We start from the raw sequence: 18,022 nt of genomic DNA, 5'->3' as shown, positions 1-18,022 counted from the left end.
TGTCCAGTGGTGCAGAGGAGGTGAGGCCTGCATGTCCAGGGGTGAAGAGGAGGCGAGGCCGGTCCAGGGGGCATAGGAGGTGAGGCCTGTCCAGGGGTTGCAGTGGAGGTGAGGGGTGCAGAGGAGAGGCCTGTCCAGCGGTGCAGAGCAGGTGAGACCTGTCCAGGGGGTGCAGAGGAGGTGAGGCCTGTCCAGGGGCAGAGGAGGTGAGGCCTGTCCAGGGGTGTAGAGGAGGTGAGGCCTGTCCAGGGGGTGCAGAGGAGGAGAGGCCTGTCCAGGGGTGCAGCGGAGGAGAGGCCTGTCCAGGGGGTGCAGAGGAGGTGAGGCCGGTCCATGGGTGCAGAGGACGAGAGGCCTGTCCAGGGGTGCAGAGGAGGAGAGGAGAGGCCTGTATAGGGGTGCAGAGGAGGTGAGGCCTGTCCAGGGGTCAGAGGAAGTGATGCCTGTCCAGGGGTGCAGAGCTGAGGCCTGTCCAGGGGTGCAGAGGAGGTGAGGCCTGTCCAGGGGTGCAGAGGAGGTGAGGCCTGTCCAGGGGTCAGAGGAGGTGAGGCCTGTCCAGGGGGTGCAGAGGAGGTGAGGCCTGTCCAGGGTTGAAGAGGAGGTGAGGCCTGTCCGGGGGTGCAGAGGAGGAGAGGCCTGTCCAGGGGAGCAGTGTCTATCTTCGGGGCCTGTGCATTGCGCCCCGAGGCTCAGGGCGGAGTCAGAGGCGCTGTATGTGGTGGAATGAACTCTGGACTCCTCTGTCCTTAATGAGAATCCTTCACCGAGAGCTCCTGTGAGAAGCACCGAGAGGCCTGTCCAGGGGTGCAGAGGAGGTGAGGCCTGTCCAGGGGTGCAGAGGAGGTGAGGCCTGTCCAGGGGTGTAGAGGAGGTGAGGCCTGTCCAGGGGTGTAGAGGAGGGAAGGCCTGTCCAGGGGTGCAGAAGAGGAGAGGCTTGTCCAGAGGGGCAGAGGAGGTGAGGCATGTCCATGGGGTGCAGAGGAGGTGAGGTCTGCCCAGGGGGCAGAGGAGGTGAGGCATGTCCAGGGGGTGCAGAGGAGCTGAGGTCTGGCCAGCGGTGCAGAGGAGATGAGGCCTGTCCAGGGGTGCAGAGGAGGTGGGGCTGTCCAGGGGTGCAGAGGTGAGGCCTGTCCAGGGGTGCAGTGGAGGTGAGGCCTGTCCAGGTCGGCCGAGAAGGTGAGACCTGTCCAGGGGGGCAGAGGAGGTGAGCCCTGTCCAGGGGGGTGCAGTGGAGGTCAGGCCTCTCCAGGGGTGCAAAAGAGGAGAGGCCTGTCCAGGGGGCAGAGGAGGTGAGGGATGTCCAGGGGGTGCAGAGGAGGTGAGGTCTGTCCAGGGGGCAGAGGAGGTGAGGCATGTCCATGGGGTGCAGAGGAGGTGAGGTCTGCCCAGGGGGCAGAGGAGATGAGGCCTGTCCAGGGGTGCAGAGGAGGTGGGGCTGTCCAGGGGTGCAGAGGTGAGGCCTGTCCAGGGGTGCAGCGGAGGTGAGGCCTGTCCAGGTCGGCCGAGAAGGTGAGACCTGTCCAGGGGGGCAGAGGAGGTGAGCCCTGTCCAGGGGGGTGCAGTGGAGGTCAGGCCTGTCCAGGGGTGCAGAAGAGGAGAGGCCTGTCCAGGGGGCAGAGGAGGTGAGGCATGTCCAGGGGGTGCAGAGGAGGTGAGGTCTGTCCAGGGGTGCAGAGGAGATGAGGCCTGTCCAGGAGCATGCAGAGGAGGTGAGGCCTGTCTAGGGTTGCATGGGAGGTTTATTTATTTATTTAATGCATTTTTATAGAGCTATGACTTTACCCATAATAGAACGTTGCTGTGATTGCCCGTGTTGTAACATGGACAAGTCTTGTTCTAGTACATCAATAGGTGAAGATACAATGTTGCCCAGTAAAGAAATCCTGGATGTTAATGTCGTCATAGCATTGTCCACTACAGCTAACGCCTTTTCTAGGTTAATCCTGTCTATTTCTCTAAGTCTCTCCGCTGCTTCTTGATGGGAGATTTTCCGGATTTCGTTAAAGAGATCATATAAGAAACGTTTGTCACATGGCTTTCTGAAACCTAATAAAAAATCCCGTAGGTCCACATCATCTGACGGTAGGGATAAGAGATGTTTCACCTGTGTGAGTGTTTTCAACCAATCAAGGCACAACTTCCCAACACTGTATGATGTCACCACCCCCGGATGTTCTCTTTTTGCGTAGCGTGGGTCTGGCCTATGGATACTGAACCCTTTGTTGGTACCCCAGAATCTTTTCTGACATCTGTTCGTGTCTATGGGCCAAACCAACCATCCTTTCCAATCAGGGTCTGATCTATTGTACTGAAAAATGTCATCTATTTTTGCCCCTTCTTGTGATGTTGAATTTTGCACCCCTCCATTTGTGACGGTGTTGGAAACCGAGGTGTGTTCAGGTCCTTGTTCTTGGCTAGTCCAAGACAGGATGTCTGTTGCACGGTGTTATTCAGAAATATCATCTGCTGTGGAATGAGGCATGCTCTAAATAGCGCTTCTGTTTCCTGGACTTGCCAGACTCTAGAACCCCAGACTGATTTTAAGTCTAGTGTCCTTCCATAGGACGAAATCCTGTTCAGACAGTTGGGCAATAAAGGAAGCAGAGTAAATCTGTTTTGTGTTTGTCAACATATTTTTCAGTGCCGATGTGGGTGCAACTTTATAATAATATGAGGTTGGGTCAGAAGTGTTAAACCTTGTAAAATATGAACATTTCTGTGCAAATGTTTGCGAACTACTTTTTGGTGGTTTAGGGCAATGTTCCCACTGGCGGTGCTCGAAATCATTTCTACGTGATATAGATTTGTGAAAAAAAAAGATGACCATAATGTCTGTAACCGTACAAAGTGTCATAGTCTGAAGTACCTTCTAACATTTCGGTGTTCGGAAATGGGGCATTTTTTTTCTAAATCAGACAACATGTTATTAACAGTTTCAGAGTCCCAATCATCAGAAAATGTACTGGAGGTAATGATGTAATTTAACAAAATTTTAAATACTTGTGCTATTTTTAAAAGTTCCGTAGGTCCGAATACATCATAGCCAACCTTGTCCCAAACTATCCCATCAGGAATAGGAATCGCTGTAATGTTCACATTGGACAAGTCTCTTTGTTCACGGCGTGAAGAAACATGTGGTTTTAAAATCAAGTTCACGTTCGAAGCTGCAGAGCTCTGTCTAAGATAAGTACCACTAATAAGCAAGTAGAAAACAGTAACTAAGCCCAACCAGAAAAGAAAGAATAAAACCCCAGTAATTATTTTATTGATTATTTAAAAATCATAAAAGGATGGCAAACCATCATAAAGTACTGATTCTAAACATGAAATGAGCATATGTGTATAAAAATTATTGTTATGAATTTTTTTTTTTTTTTAAACATTAATCAAAAAAGAAAACCTTAAAAGAACCATGACCACAGTAAGAAGTCAGCCAGCGGGTTGTATAATAGCTACTTGGCTTGTAGAAATTGTGTCCAATTCTTTTGCTGCTGTTTTCCAGAATTTTTTATGGCGCTACAGGAGAGTGGAGTCGAGAGCCCTCCGAGACACCTAATGACCGCAGCTCTACATGTTCTGATCTGCTCATTCCTTAAAATCTCCCGAAGAATGGATTTGCGTGTTTTCAGTAAAAAAGGGCATATGCATAATAAATGTAATAATGACTCCTCCCCTTGACAGCAAAGGCGACATTCCTTCGATGGCCATACGAATTTCCATTGCGGGGTTAAATCTTTTGAGGGGAATGATCCCAGTCGTAGCAACATCAGGTAATGCTTTTTATGATAAGAGATATGTTCAATCAGGTACCGTTGCGGTTTTAGCCTCTGATATGTCTGTATCACATCCCAGGCGTGGTATTTTAAAAAAAAAGTATTTTTGTCAGTTAGTAGGGAGTTCCTCTTAATTGCGGAATTCACCGCGTTTTTTAATCCAGAATACGTTACTGGTATTGACCAGAACTCCTCTAGCTGTAACGCCGACAAGGATTCCTGCAGGATTGTCGTCGTCGAGTTAGCTTGTCGAGCTTGACTTTCAATCTCAACCCAACAACGGTGGGCTAGAGTGTTATCTTCTGCCTCCCTCATCCTCCAGTAGTACTTCACTAAGGCACCTTGTGTGGCCATAATCTGATTTTTTTATCCAAAATCTAAACGGATTTGGTCTTGTGAGATGTGTAACGGGGTTGAGAACAGTCTTTTGAAAAATATGGATTGTGCTGTATTTAGGGTGGTGGCATCTTTGGTGTTCAAGATTTCTGAGCCATACGAGATGGAGGGTAGAAATTTTGCGGTTATCACTTGTAGCAAGAGACTGGTAGAACAACCTATGAGCTTTTTTTTCAGGACTTTAAAGGCGAACAACAGTTGTTTTGCTTTTATGCTTTTATACTTCCTTGTTCCACGTGTTGTTTAAAGTTAAGCTTGCTGTCTAGCACGAAGCCTAGATATTTGTAGGAGGTAACGCGGGCCAATGGTTGTTCGCCCAATTTCCAGGAGAAGGTATACCTGGACGGTGTTTTATTATCTTTTGAAAAACGCATTACTTTAGTCTTTTGGTGATTGATCGTAAGCTGGTTGAAGGTGGTGTAGGCTCCTAGTCCCGTGATCAGTTTCTGCAGGCCAGCTGGTGTTTGTGCTAGCAGTACTATGTCATCTGCGTACTGAAGGCATGGCGTTGGTTATTTGCCCAGTTTTGGGGGGTCAGCTGGAATTGACTGAAGGCACTTGTCAAGATCTGACGTATAAATGTTGAACAAACAAGGCGCTAATACGCAACCTTGTTTTAGCCCATTTAATGTTGGGATCTTGCCGGTGGCACTGGACCCGTCTCCTTTCTTGATTTGTGCCCAGGTGTGAGAGTACAGGTTGATAATGGCCTCCAAGAGTCTAGACGGGACCCCCCAGGCCTGCATTTTAGCCCATAGAGAGGCTCTCGAAACTTTGTCGAAGGCCGCTTTAAGGTCCACGAAGCAGGCATACATGGGCCTTGGTTTTATGAAGGCCTGATTAGCTAAAAGAGTGACCGCAGAGATGTTCGTTAGGGTGCCCATCCCCGCCCGAAATCCGGTTTGCGTGGGAGGTATTTGGTTTTTTAGACTAACCCAAGCCTCTAATTCTACTAAGAGATTAGATGCGTAAATTTTCGCCTCTACATCGATCAACGCAATCAGTCTGTAGTTGGAGGGGTCCGAACGGGAACCCGACTTATAGATTGGATTAAGGACACTTCCTCTCCAGGACTCAGGGATCAAACAATCTGCTGTAACTTTGGAAAAAAGAGGAGTCAGAACTTGGGACCAGAATGCGGGGTCATGTCGAAACAGGGCATTTGGTAGTCCGTTCGGACCTGGGGCTCCCTCCGATTTTAAGTTCTTTATCATTTTTAGCACTTGAATTTCTGTGAACAACACTGAATCCTCAAGTGGTTCGAGGTTATTGATACCATTAACTTTATCTCGGCCTCCAGCCTCCTTCACTGTTAGTGCTTCACAGTTTGAAGCCTATCGAGGTGCAGCTCCGTTGTATAGGAGTTCGATGTAGGTTCTCCATGTGGCCTCCAGTATATCCGAATGATGATGTTGATTCCGGCCATTGGTTAGTTGGTTTATTTGTTCCCAAAAAAGCCTGGAATCCCCCAATTTGCAAGCGTAATGAAGTTTGGCCCAGATATGTTCTTGGTGCTCTTTTTTTGTGAGTTTTATGTAATTTATTAGCTGTTTTCTAGTTTTTGCGATTAACAGCAGAAGTTCCTGGTGGCATTCTGGTCCCCGAGATCGTAATTGTCTGAGGTATTTATTTAGTTGTTGTTTTTGTTTCCTCAGATTATTGATAAACCAGGCGGCCCCTCTTGAATTTCCAGCTTTGCGGGCATGGGTATTTTTAAAAAATATATTGCTAATTTCATATATAAAAAACTCCCAAGTTTTTATGGTTAGTGTTTCGGGATTGGACTTTTCCAAAAGACTGGTGTAAGTGTTTGCGATGGCCTCGATGTTGTTCTTATTCCAGCGGAGGCGTTTTAAATTATAACATTGTGTTAAAGATGATAGCGCATTTACTTTCGCTGAGGTTTTGAAAGATATTAATAATGTAAAAGATTGTTGCTGATGATCACTTTCCGCCCTATCTTTTATCTGAAAATTCGCGATGTATGGAAAAAGGTCGTAATCTGTAAAGGTGTAATCTATAGTAGAGCGTGTTTTTTGTGTAACCCTGGTGTATGCTGCGGGCCGGTCGGCCGGGCCTTGGCCATTGAGTATGCGCATTGAAAGGTCTTTCAAGCGAGATGCGCATTTCTTGCAGGAAGTATCCTGTCGGTTGGGGGCTTGTATGGGGCCCTTTTTTCCCTTACTCCTATCGTATTGTAAATTCATATTAAAGTCGCCCGACAGAATGATTTTAGCATCTAAATAGGCAAGTTTTAATGTTTTTAATGAAGTAATTAATTGTTCAATTCTTAGCTTCTTTAGATTAGATGCAGGGTGAATATAGATGTTGAGGATGAGCAGGGTGTAGGTCTCCGGGACGTCTATTTTGACGCACAACATCCAGGAGCAATCTAAATCTACAATGGAAGCCTGCCATGGAATTTCTGTAGAAATAAAAGTAGAGAGACCTCCTTTTGCTCTTCCGTATTTGGTGGCTCTCTTAGCTGGGTTCAGAAATTCCTTAAAACCTATTATTGGGGATGGAGTTGTCCGCCAAGATTCTTGAAAAAGGAGAATGTTATATTGTGTGATAAAATCCATGAAATCTGGGTCTTCTAATTTTGAGTGAAGGCCGTGCACGTTCCAGGAGCAGATGTTACATCCGTGGTGTGAATGGGAGGCTAGTGTTGAAGATGTTCATGCCATTCCCAAGGATGTGCCTTCTCTATTTAATACCCAAGGGGTCGAAAGCTTCCCGGCTTCGGGGTAATCAAGAGTGATAGTAGTTTTCCTGGCCTGGTGCTCTTTATCCCTCGTTTGACTTTGATGATCTGGGCCTTTTGCCCCTTTTAGGAGACTCGTGGTATTAGGGAGTGGTTGTAATGGGCTGGGATAACGCGGGGGAGTTATCTTTTTTAACTCAATTCCCCATTTGGCAAACGTGTCCTTCTGCTGCCAAATGAGGTCGATGTGCATTTTATTGGAAAATGTGGCTATTGTAACTTCGTGACCGGTGAAACTCAGGTTTTGATTAAATTCAATACTTTCGATGTCGTTGGTGTTTATGTGATTTAGGGATGGGAGAGCTTGGAATAATTTTAGCAAGACATTTCTATTTAATATGTTGTGCGTTCCCCTTGAGGCGTATTGTGGATTGAAGACGACTTTGTTATTAACTGGGGGATCGTACTCCAATTCATTATGCAAAATCTTTTCCGTGTATTTCGCCACCATTGGCTCTCGTGGGGTCTGGGATGGATCCCGAGGTTCTGATCTGTTTTTTTGTTGGTGGTTTGCGCCTCCCCCATTTGTTTCCGCAGGTCGCCTTACGTCGGTACCGGTTTCTTCAACCGAGGTGGGCGCGCCCTGGTTTATTTTCCTTGCTGCCGACTTGAGGCATCTCACTGATACTTGTGTTGCCTGAGTTTTAGAATTTTATTTTCCCTTCCCAGCTCCAGATTTGAATAAACTATATAATTTCCTTGGCGGAGGCGACTCCCTTAAGTTTTGGTTCGAGGTATTGAACGTGACAGGCAAATTTGGGGAAAAAGTTGATTACTCCTTGGGGGTTGCCGCTTCCGTACTGCTATGGGTTACGATATCTTCTTGCGGTGTTTGAATTGATGTTGCCAGGGACTGATCTGATACCTGGCTTGTTTATTTGCGCTTTCTGGATTTTCTCAGTCATTTACGTTTCCGCTTTGATAGAATCGTAGGGGCTTTTAGCTGTCTTTCCAATGATTTATTGTGTTGATCTTGAGATGGAGAATCCTAGGCGCTTAAGTTGTCGGGAACACTTGGTAGCTTAAGTATGGGTACTCGGTAAGTTTAATCAGTGTGGGTGTTGATTCTGTTACGCTACTTTTTTGTCCTACAGAAGGATTGGGACAATCTAGGTTAATTCCCTTGGTGGCTACGTTTTCTTGCTCTAATATTTTTGTTTTATCTTTCTATATTATATTGCCACTGATGCTGCCTCACCTTTAATATTTGCTAATAATATAGCTGATACCCGGGCATAATTACCCAGTAATTTCATCCCCAAATTCAGAGCAGGTTCTGCTCCGCACTCGTTCTGTATCTGTCTCTCTACATCTGGTATTACAGCTGAGGAGGGATTACCATAAGTTCTGGAATATATGGCAGCGAAAACTGTACCCCAAGAGGTACAAACCTCTATCAGGGGAGCTACTCCCATTGGCAAGCAGGTTGTTAACATTCTGTGTTTTTCATGCGGGGTAGTGTGTGGAAACACTGCCTCCAGCCGTGTTATTTTCTGAGCTATCCAGAAAGGCATTTGCTCACGTTTTGTGGGAATTTGTCCATTACTGCATGTCATGTTTGTGGTGTGATCTTGGTTTTAGAAGTCTGGACTGGTCCTGTTGTTGTTGTAGCCGGTGTTGGCTGTAGTGTGAGTGTTCTCATTACAAATTGTCATGTTTCTGTATAGTCTTATTAGTTCTTTGTGGAGTATAAGTAAATCTCCTCCTGGCATTGTCTCAATGTCAGGGTGTGGTGTTTAGGCCGCTAATACTGTCCATGTTGCTCTGTCTCTTCCGAGCGGACCCAGTCTCACTCTGTTCCTAGTATGGGGGAGGGCGCCTTTAAACCAGTATAGGTGTTCCTGGTAAATTAGTGGAATTTCAATATATTCGTAAGGATTATAGTCATTTGGCACTTCATCTTCTGTGTAGAAATGAAATGTTTTTGTTATTGCATTTGCTGCTGGGACTGTAACCCATGAATAGAATACCTCTGTTCTATAGGATTCGTGTACCTCAATCACAAATGTTACCGTTCCACCCATGGATGTGAAACCATACGCACCCAATTTTATGGTGACGGCATTTCTGACGTTTGGTGTCATTTGAATTGCATCTGCATCATTTTCATCATCTGTGGCATTGAACTGCAGTTGTTGTTCCACTGCCTCTCCTTTTAATGTTTTTATTAAGAAGGGCCTTGTTAGGCTTTGAGATAAGGTGTTTATACACAATTCTAGGAGCAATGTGTCCCTCAAGCTTGATTAACCAGCAGCCAATAAATAGTATTTAGACTACTCAGCTGTGCCGGAATTTTTGTGCCCTCCCACTCCAGACGTCTCTGGAATATGTGAGAAGGGTCTCTGAGATTAGCACGACTGAACTACTCAGATTCTATTATTAAATAAGTGCCCAACCAACGTTGGCGACGTCATGTTGTGTAGTTCCTATATCCCTTTATAGGTTCTGCACGTTTAGACAACATAGACTATAGGATTGGTGTCAGACTGATTCTGGACACCTCTATCGGGTATGTTGGCCTGTATAGCAGCTAGCTCACAGTGCCACTGGAAACTCCTCTTACCAAGGAGGGGATAGTTCCTGGCAACTATCGAACATGACCACCCCGATCCCTCAGGGCCGTGGAAATAATGCACCACTTTTCGCTCAGTCACTCGTGCTCACTTTCGTTCAGATAGATACACAGAGTAAATGGTTGGGACGTTGTCAATAAGTATTTATTGAAAAGTCATTATTCTAGTGTAAAATAGATGTGCTGAGACAATCAATAGACAGTGCAGGATATAGACAACTAGAAGCACTAGAAACGTAAAAGGATGATAGATTTCTATCATTCTGCTAAAATCATGAATGCATACAAGCATATAAAATACATGACAGTAATAAATGTGTACTCCTACGATGTAATCCTAACTAGATGTATCTAAGTGTACCTAGCATGTGTGTAGGTGCTAAGCCAAGAATCCTCCTAGGATAAGTCAAACCCCATTACCTGAATTGAGAGACTGTGGGACCCCCGTTCTGGTCTTGAGCTGGACACCCCGCAAGGGATATTCAGACCACTGCGAGCTGGATTGTCTGCATGCAGGAACCTCCGCGTCTCGCGTCAGTGTGTCGGCATGGAAGTCCTGATCTCCTCTCTCTGATGTGCTGTAGAACTACAGAAAGTAGCTAATGTTTCTTTGTCCCTTGTCCCTTGTATTAGCCATTGTTGGATTTAAGGATGACGTAGGGGATGAACCTTGCACGTAGATATTATGCAGGTGGTGTAGCTTCTGCCTGGTTTCCAAGAACCCTCATGAATATTCATTCATACTGTGTGAGTCCATTGATGAAGTTATAGGAGGCTATTGTTCAGGGAAACACCCTCCTTTTGCACCCAGGACTAGAACTAGGTAAAGGTTCAATCCTAAAAGCTTTTTTATTGTGTAGTGTAGGGGAAATAATGTAGGTGAAGGTATATGATGTGACCCGGGCCTATATTAGGGTACCTATATAGAACATAACAGTGAGGCCTGTCCAAGGGGTACAGAGGAGCTGAGATCTGTCACAAGGGCAGAGAAGAGGTGAGATCTGTCCAGGGGGGTGCCGAAGAGGTGAGGCCTGTCCAGGGAGTGCAGAGGAGGTGAGGCCTGTCCAGGGTGTGCCGTGTAGGTGAGACCTGTCCAGTGGGGTGCAGAGGAGGTGAGGCTTGTCCAGGAGGGTGCAAAGTAGGTGAGTCCTGTCCTGTTCAGGGGAGTGCAGAGGAGGTGAGGCCTGTCCAGAAAATGCAGAGAAGGCATGCGGTCTGTCCAGTGGGTGCAGAGGAAGTGAGGCCATTCCATAGGGTGCAGGGGAGGTGAGGCCCATGCAGGGTGTGCAGAGGAGGTGAGGCCTGTCCGAGATACAGTGGAGGTGAGGCCTGTCCAGGGGGTGCAGAGGAGGTGATTCCTGTCCAGGGAGGTGCAGAGGAGGTGAGGCCTGTCCAGGGGTGGTTTAGAGAAGGTGAGACCTTTTCACAGGGTGCAGAGAATGTGAGGCCTGTCCAGGGACTGCAGAGGTGAGGCCTGTTCAGGGGGTGCTGAGGTGAGGCCTGTCCTGTGGTGCAGAGTAGGTGAGCCCTGACCACGGGGTGCAGAGGAGGTGGGACCTGTCTAAGGGGTGCATAGGTGAGGCCTGTCCAGGGGGTGCAGAGGTGAGTCCTGTCCAGGGTGTTGAGAGGAGGTGAGGCCTGTCCAGGGAGTGGAGAGGAGGTAAGGTCTATCCAGGGGGTTGCAGATGAAGTGAGGCCTTTCCTGTGCTTTGTGGGTGCAGATAATGTGCAGCCTGTCCAGAGGGGATGCAGACATGAGACCTGTCCTGTCCTGGGGGTGCAGAGGAACGGAGACCTGTCCAGGGGGGGAGGTGGGGGTCTGGTCTGGGGAGTTGAGACCTGCCCTGTCCAGGGTTTGCAGAGGAAGTGAGGCCTGTCCAGGAGGGTGCAGAGGAGGTGAGGCCTTACCTGTCCAGGGGGTGCAAAGCAGATGAGGCCTGTCCAGGAGTGGAGGCTTGTCTTGAACTGGGGGTTGGAGGAGTTGGAGCCTGTCCAGAAGGTGTGAAGAGGTGGCGAGGCCTGTCCGGGGGCTGCAGAGGACGTAGGGCCTATCCAACGAGGTGCAGAGGAGGTGAGGACTGTTCAGGAGATGAAGAGGAGGGGAGGCCTGTCCCGTGCTTGGGGGGGTTCAGAGGAGGTGGGGTGATTCTAGGAGGGGTGCAGAGGACATGAGGTCTGTCCAGTAGGGTTGCGGAGGTGGTGAGGCCTGTCTGGAGGGTGCAGAGGAGGTGAGGCCTGTCAACGGGGAGGGGAGTGCAGAGAGGAGGAGGTCTCTCCAGAGCAGGCAGGGGAGGTGAGGCCTGTTGTTGGAAAGTGGATTATTAATAGTGGTTAATATATATCTACCACTGACAATAATACCACGGACACGATATAGGGCTCAGAATAGGTCTCAGAAGAGTATTCCGATGCTCAACCCGTGGTAGCTTGGCTGTGAGCAGGCAGGCTTAACATCTGGGACAGGTATGTAAAGAATTTAAAAACACCAATTCAGTAATTAATTAAGACACAACCCACAATAAAAATTCAACACCAATTTATAAAAATAGAAAATATGTTTATGTTTTAAATAACATCAAAACAAAAAAAATTTTAATGTAGGGAACCAGAGATATACATTTTTAAAGATTAAACACTTTTTAGTGCTTAGAAACCAATAGTCACTTCTGGACATTTGGTTGCCTCTGACCGGGACAAGGTCAAAGTTTGAGGCCGACCGAGATGGATCCCTGGTTGGATACACTAAGCGGGAGGCCCCGGTCAAGATTTTACCTTCACACTTAGAAACTTTTCTGGAGGATTTCTCACCAGACGTCGTGCAACCTCCTCCAGCAGTCCGGATTCAGTGAGGGTTCGCCGGATTGCCTTTCTGTGAGAGTCTGGTCTCCCTATGGAGCTATCTCACAAAAGTTCACCAAACGTCTGGAACTTCATCCTGAAGTTCCTCTTGTTGGTCCAAAGTGTCCAAAACACAATCCAAGGGTCTGGAATCTCCAAAATTGTCCTTGAAAGGTTGGGACCACAATTCCCACAATGCACCTGGACAGCACCATTAAAAGTCCACTGGATACACTCCAGGCAGGGGACTGTTGGTGGTGTTGATGCAGGTGAGCTCTGTTAACCTGTAGCTTGTAGGGAGCACACTCTTTATTCCTCTTGAAACAAGCTACATCCAAAGGGCTGTAGTTCAGGTAATGCAGCAGGCGCAGTCATTTAGAATGCAGGGCCTGATGGTGCAAATCAAGTGTCCAGCTTGGCTGTCCTTCTTCTTTTCTCAGTTTCAAGCAGCAGAGCTGAGTGGCACCAGATACTTATTCAGTGTTCTCTGGGGTCGTACAGGAGGGCAATATGGCTGAAGTCTCTGAAGAGAGACATGAGCTGACTAAACCACCCTCCAGGATGGCTCATCTCCATATTCTCCCTCCCCCTGGCATCTGCACATTCCTTCCTTAAGTCTGCCACCTGGCTGGGTTCAGAGGGTAGGGGTGTAAATGAAAGTGGCTTCTTCTGCCTGTCCTCTCCTTCTTTTGAAGATCATAGTTTACAACCCCTCCCCCTTGTTCGTGCATTCCTATGCAGCAGAACCCTCTCCTCCCAGAATGGCTCCTTCACCCCAGGGGCTACTTATCACTTCCATCAAAGCAGCCTGGCTAACCCACTTAACTCTGGCCAATCAGGTGAGAGCACTAGCGGGCTGAATGTTGGCTTACAGACAAGAACGACGTGTAACTTCTTGCCTGTACATTTTAGGATAAATCCAACAATAGGATATTCTTGGATTTATCATTACCATTCTATTGAGTCCTTGAATGATATTTTATCTCTGTTTCCGTGCGGGAGATTATAATTAATCACTGAATGCCACGTTAACCTGTGTGGCTGGGGATCTGCAATACGACAAATGAACTGGGCAATTTCTCCAACACCAGGGCTTATAAAACATCTTTTATAAGGACCCTGCCTATATCTACATGACCCCCCACACCTGGAACACCCAGGGTAGACTGTAGGGGTACTGAATATGTACAAATATTGCAGCTCTTCACTCCACAGTGCTCCTAGCAGAAAAGTCGATTTTGAGAAGCACTTTACTACAATGTGGAAATGAAATGTGCAATCTCACTAACCCCAAGGCATATACAACCTATTTAATAAGGGTCCTCCTTATAAGTACCTGACCGCCCCCACCCCACCCCCACCTCTAGGACACCTAGGGGAGGCCCTGGGGGTACCTAATATGGCAAAATATTGTAGTTTATTTGTTTTTCACTGCCCAAAATACCAAAGTCGAGATTGGGCACAATTTACATGTTAAAAACTGACCTGCAACACAGGGCGGCTTTCAAACTGACCTCTGGCTCCAGCAGTGCACGCATGATGCTGGCCTCTAAAGTGCCGTGTCCTATTATGTACTAGGGACTTAAAGGTAGTTTTAATCCCCAGCCCTATTATGTACTAGGGCCTTATAGGGGAGGCCATGCCAATCATAGGGGCACCCTAACCCATAGTGTGCCCTAGTGTAAGTAGGTGTTTTCATTGTATTCCTATTGTGTTTTCATCATAGCACTGGCCCTGGGCCCGGTTAGGCAAAGCCCAGGGACAGTCAGTTACCACCAGTACCAGTCAGCAAAACGAATGGGGGTGCCGAGGACACAGGATGACTTTGCGGCATAGCCGCACTCCCCCAAACGAAAAGTGATGTGTTACTAACTTACACCCTGGTAGTCCTCATCAGCTGAGTGGAAAAACCTGGAAAGTCTTTCAGCATTGGCATGGGCAACCCTAGGTCTGTGTCCCACAGAGAAGTCCATTCCCTTTAGGGAAATAGACCACTTTAACAACGTGGGATTCTCCCCTCACATCTACACGAGCCATCTGAGAGGCCTGTGGTCAGTTTGAACACGAAGGTCAGTCCCAAACAAATATGGCCTCAGCTTTTTCAGGGACCAAACCACAGCAAAAGCCTCTCTCTCAATGGCACTCCTCCTCTGCTCTCTGGGAAGAAGCCTCCTGCTAAGGAAGGCAACTGGCTAATCAAAGCCCTCTTTACTTAAATGTGACAACACTGCCCCAATCCCATGTTCTGAAATATTTGTCTGAACCACCCATTCCTTTGTGTAGTCAGGGGTCAGCCGCACTGGTGCTGGACACAGCAGCTTTCAGAGTGTCACAAGCCTTATGATTCTCTGGGGTCCAATCCACTTTCTTGGGTATCTTCTTAAGTAAGTTCTGTCTGGGGAGCCACAATTGTCCCATAATTCTGAAAATACCTTCTATAGTACCTAGTCAGTCCAAGGAATGCCCTGACCTGTGTCAGGGTGAGAGGAGCCGTCCAATACAGAATAGTTTGAATTTTGGCCTGGAGAGGCTGTACATGGCCTCCACCTACCAGGTGACCCATGTACACCACATAACTCTGCCCTTTTTTGGAACTTACTTGCCTTATTAGTCAGGCCTGCCTGCTGCATGGCCTGAAGCACTTCCCTCAGTTGGCTTAAGTGATCCTCCCGGGTGGAGCTGTACACATCTATATTATCCAGATAAGCTGCACTGAACTGTTCCAACCCAGACAGGACCCTGTTCACCAACCTTTGGAAGGTGGCAGCTGCATTCTTTAAGCCAAAGGGCATTACTTTGAACTTATATGTCCCTCTGGGGTGGAGAATGCTGACCTCGTCTTCGCTCCTTCAGTGAGGACAATCTGCCATTAGCCTGAAGTCAAATCAAATGTACTCGGGTACTTAGCAGCCCCTACCCTATCACTGAGCTCATCAGCTCTAGGTATAGGGTGAGCATCTGTCTTTGTGATTGCATTAAGTCCTCTGTAGTCCACACAGAACCTTAACACTTTTGCCCCTCCACCCTGTGGATTAGGCTTGGGCACCAGCCCCACTGAGCTGGCCCATGGACTGTCAGAAGGTTCAGTTACCCTGGACTCCAGCATCTTACCTACCTCAGCTTTAATGCTGGCACTGAAATGGTCAGACAACCTGTACAGTTTATTTTTGACAGGTGGGCTGTCACCAGTGTCAATGTGGTGAACAGAGAATAGGCCAGCAAGCTGCACCAGCACCTGCTTACAGTCTCTGTGCTGCTAGCCTGTCAATTTGGGAGAGGGTACCACTCCCTCCACTGACCCATCTTGCACTTTATTGGAGAGGAGGTCAGGCACTGGCTCGATTTCCTCCTCCACTACCTCATCAGTGACTAGTAACATGGTCATATCTGCCCTGTCATGGTGGGGATTCAATCTGTTCACATGTAGGACCCTATGAGGGTTCCTGTGGTTGTCAATGTCGACCACATTGGTAACCTCACCCTTCTTTTCTAAGATTGGGTAGGGCCCACTCCATTTGTCATCAAGGATCCTGGGAGCCACAGGCTCCAACTCCAGCGTCAACTGTCCAGGAGTCTTCTCAAGCATAGTAGCATTTTGATCCTACCAGTGCTTCGCGAGCCTCTGGCTAGCCTCCAGTTTTCTGCTTGCCTTGTACATATACTAGGCCATTCTAGATCTCAGGCCTAGCACATAGTCCAGCACTTTGTCCTTGCTTCTGCAGAGGCGTCTCTAAAGGCTCTCTCAGCTGGCACAATGGACCCCTGACAGGGTGTCCAAACAACAATTCCAAGGGACTAAAACCAACCCCTTTCTGTGGAACCTCCCTGTATGCAAACAGTAGGCATGGGAGGAGAACATCCCATCTCCTCCTGAGTTTCTCAGACAACCCATTGATCATGCCCTTCATGGTCTTGTTAAACCACTCCACCAGACCATTAGTCTGGGAGTGATATGTGGTGGTGAACTTGTAGTTGACACCACAATCATCCCACATCACAGTCAGATAGCTAGACAGAAAGTTTGGGCCCCTATCTGACACAATCTATTTAGGAAAACCCTCTCTGATGAACACACCAAGCAGTGCCCTACCCACCTCAGGAGCATCTATGGTTCTAAGAGGGATTGCTTCAGGGTACCTAGTGGCATGGTCCACTATCACCAAGATGTACCTATTCCATGATGCAGTAGGTGGGTCCAGGGGACCAACAATGTCCATCTCCACCCTTTCAAAAGGAACCCCAACCACTGGCAGCGGTATTAGGGGAGCCTTTGTCTCGCCCCCTGCCTTCCCACTGGCCTGACAGGTGACATAGGAGCAGACATATGGGGCCAGTAGAATTGGTTCACCAACCAGTTCCATGTCTTTGTCTGTCCCAAATGTGCTGCCAAGGGGATATCATGACCAAAAGTCAGGATGAACTCTCTATACTTCCGGGGCACCATCAACCTCCTGGTGGCCCCCTCCTTGAGGTTTCTGGCCTCAGTATAAAGCAGTCCATCTTCCCAGGAGATTCTGTGAAACTCACTGTCATCCCCTTCTTCCGGCTTAGAGGCAATCTGCCTCAAGCTCTCAAGGGCGGGACAGTCTCTCTGCCCCTTACAGAACTCCTCTCCGGAAGGCCCACCTGCTCCTGTCAGTTCTGCCAAATCTGCCAGCCCTGGCAGGGATGGAGTCCCTCCCTCAGAGGCCAGATCGTCCCTATCAGGGTCAGTTTCCTCCTGCACCTCTGGAGCTCCCTGGGCTGGCTCACAAGGCCCAACACCCTTGTCATTGGATGCTTGGCCCTTTGTTCCAGGGTCCAAGTGTCCAGCCTTTCCCTTCTGGCTAGTCTGTGATCTAGTCGCAGCACATACCCACTCAGGGTACCTCAATATTTACATATCACATGGATCACATCCTAGTCTACACCACACCCTGGCTCACATCCAGGTCCCCACCATGCCCTGGCTCACATCTTGGTCCTCACCAGGCTCCGACTCACATCCTTGTCCTCACCAGGCCCCAGCTCACATCCTGGTCCTCACCAGGCCCCGGCTCACATCCTTGTCCCCACCAGGCCCCGGCTCACATCCTGGTCCTCACCAGGCCCCAGCTCACATCCTGGTCCCCACCATGCCACGGGTCACACCCTGATTCTCACCAGGCCCTGGCTCTCATCCAGGTCCATACCAAGCCCTGCCCTCATGCTAGTCCTCACCAGGAGCAGCTCAGTTCCCTGGTCTTCGCCAGGCCCGGCTCAGCATCCCTTTACACACCAGGACCCGGCTCACATTCTCGTCCACACCAGGCCCTGGCTCACATCCTGGTCCCCACCAGCCCTGGCTGACATCCTGACCTTCCCTTTGGCCTCGGCTCACATCCTGGTTCCCACCATGCCTCCAGCTCACATCCTTGTCCTCACCAGGCCCCGGCTTACATTCTGGTCCCCACCAGGCCACTGGTCATGCTCTGCTCCTCACCAGTCTCATACGCTGGTCTTCAGGAGGCCCCGGCTGACATCCTGGTCCCCACCAGCCCCAGCAACATCATGATCCTCCCCAGGCCCCGGCTGACATCCTGGTTCCCAACATGCCTCTGGCTCACATCCTGGTCGTCACTAGCCTCTGGCTCACATCTTGGTCCCCACCAGGCCCTGGCTTACATGTTGGTTCTCCCCAAGCCCTGGCTCAGCATCCTA

General features: G+C 48.6%; 1 protein-coding gene across 1 annotated transcript in view; it reads left to right on the top strand.

Annotated features, from left to right (window-relative positions):
* The first annotated feature begins 717 nt into the window (after positions 1 to 717).
* The window catches only part of LOC146839137 (uncharacterized), a 37,532-nt gene continuing 20,227 nt past the window's right edge, over positions 718 to 18,022 (top strand). The window contains exon 1 of the mRNA XM_085603153.1: positions 718 to 815. The gene's annotated coding sequence lies outside the window, so the exon portion shown is untranslated. The remainder of the gene's footprint in view (positions 816 to 18,022) is intronic.

This window comes from Triturus cristatus, chromosome 4_2 (genome assembly GCF_964204655.1).
Source record: "Triturus cristatus chromosome 4_2, aTriCri1.1, whole genome shotgun sequence".
NCBI classification, from domain to species: domain Eukaryota; kingdom Metazoa; phylum Chordata; class Amphibia; order Caudata; family Salamandridae; genus Triturus; species Triturus cristatus.
This window is presented reverse-complemented; position numbering and strand designations above follow the sequence as displayed.